We start from the raw sequence: 2,282 nt of genomic DNA on the forward strand, positions 1-2,282 counted from the left end.
CTGAAGCTTGGCTAGCCATGTCTAATTCCTTTAGACTAAAGCTTTAGACTAACATTGCATGATTCCTGGAATTCTCATTAAGAATTTTGATATCTTTATGTTCTTTTCCACATAATTTTCGAAAAAACCAAAAAAAATACAAAAAAAAACCAAAAATATATTATGTTTCTTATTGAGACACTAGTCTCATTTTAAGTTTGGTGTCAATTGCATGTTTCCATTCTTCTTGCATTTATCATGTGTCTTTAGTGATCTTCAAGTTGTTCTTGATGATTTACTTCCTCTGATCTTTAAATTCTCTTGTCTTGAGTGTTTTGTTGTTTCTCATATGCATTCTCAACTTGTTAGTGTCAATAGTATACAAACTTTTAAGTTTGGTGTCTTGCATGCACTGTTTATTTGATTTCAGTTGCATTTTAATTATTCCTCATTATTAAAAATCCAAAAAAAAATTTAATTTGTGTCTTTTCAAGTCAATAATACAGAGAATTGAAGATTCAGAACATACCATAGAGTAGAGGAATTACACCGAAAAAGCTGGGCGTTCAAAATGCCCAGTGAAGAAGGAAAACTGGCGTTTAAACGCCAACCAGGGTGCCTGGCTGGGCGTTTAACGCCCAAAAGGGGTGAGTTTTGGGCGTTAAACGACAGAATGTGCACCATTCTGGGCGTTTAACGCCAGGATGGCACAAGAGGGAAGATTTTGTTTTTAATGCCAATTTTTTTCAAGTTTTCAAAAATTTTCAAAATCAAATCTTTTTCAAATCATATCTTTTCAATCAGATATTTTCAAAGTCAATTTCTTTCTATGTTCAAAAATACTTGCTAACAATTAATTATTTGATTCAGCAATTCAAGTATGTTGCCTTTTCTGTTGAGAAAGGTTTAATGTTTGAATCATATCTTTTCTTGTTAGCCAAGTCATTAATTTTCAAAATCAAATCTTTTCAAATTGTTTTTCAAATCATATCTTCTCAATCATGTCTTTTTAAAACTATATCTTTTTCAATCATATCTTCTTAAAACACATATTTTTCAAAATAGTTTTCAATCATATCTTTTTAATTTCTTATTTCAAAATCTTTTTCAAAAATCACTTGTTTTCTTTTCCACTCTTAGTTTTTGAAAATCAATTAGTGTTTTTCAAAATGTTTTTAAAATCTCTTACTTAATATTCGAAAATTTTTCCCCTCTTCTCACATCCTTCTATTTATGGACTAACACTACTCCTCAATGCACAATTCGAACTCCATCTTTCCTTGATAAGTTCGAATTTTCTACCTCTTCCTTCTATTTTTCTTTTCCTCTGACACCTCAAGGAATCTCTATACTGTGACATAGAGGATTCCATATTTTCTTTTTCTTTTCTCTTTCATATGAGCAAGAGCAAAGACAAAAGCATTCTTGTTGAGGCTGACCCTGAACCTGAAAGGACCTTGAAGCGAAAGCTAAGAGAAGCTAAAGCACAATTCTCTGTAGAGGACCTAACAAAAATCTTCAAAAAAGAAGACATGGCAGCCGAAAACAACAACAATGCCAACGATGCAAGGAAGGTGCTGGGTGACTTTACTGCACCTTCTCCCGACTTCTATGGGTGAAGCATCTCTATCCCTGCCATTGGAGCAAACAACTTTGAGCTTAAGCCTCAATTAGTTTCTCTAATGCAACAAAATTGCAAGTTTCATGGACTTCCATTGGAAGATCCTCATCAGTTTCTAGCTGAGTTCTTGCAAATCTGTGACACTGTCAAAACCAATAGGGTTGACCCTGAGGTCTACAGACTTATGCTATTCCTTTTTGCTGTAAGAGACAGAGCTAGGATATGGTTGGACTTACAACCTAAAGAAAGCGTGAACTCTTGGGAAAAGCTAGTCAATGCCTTCTTGGCAAAGTTCTTTCCACCTCAAAAATTGAGTAAGCTTAGAGTGGAAGTCCAAACCTTTAGACAAAAGGAAGGTGAATTCCTCTATGAAGCTTGGGAAAGATACAAACAATTGATCAGAAAGTGTCCTTCTGACATGCTTTCTGAATGGAGCATCATAGGTATCTTCTATGATGGTCTATCTGAACTGTCCAAGATGCCATTGGATAGTTCTGCTGGAGGCTCTCTTCATCTGAAGAAGACGCCTGCAAAAGCTCAAGAACTGATTGAAATAGTTGCAAATAACCAATTCATGTACACTTCTGAAAGGAATCTTGTAAATAATGGGACGAATCAGAAGAAAGGAGTTCTTGAGATTGATACTCTGAATGCCATATTGGCTCAGAACAAAATATTGACT

The 2,282-nt window shown here is 34.5% G+C and overlaps 1 non-coding gene across 1 annotated transcript; it reads right to left on the bottom strand.

Moving 5' to 3' along the window:
* Positions 1 to 1,916: 1,916 nt before the first annotated feature.
* Positions 1,917 to 2,024, bottom strand: LOC127748080 (small nucleolar RNA R71). Its single transcript, XR_008010023.1, has one exon. It is a non-coding gene; the product is annotated as a small nucleolar RNA R71 (small nucleolar RNA).
* Positions 2,025 to 2,282: the final 258 nt, after the last annotated feature.

Source organism: Arachis duranensis, chromosome 5 (assembly GCF_000817695.3).
Source record: "Arachis duranensis cultivar V14167 chromosome 5, aradu.V14167.gnm2.J7QH, whole genome shotgun sequence".
NCBI classification, from domain to species: Eukaryota; Viridiplantae; Streptophyta; class Magnoliopsida; order Fabales; family Fabaceae; genus Arachis; species Arachis duranensis.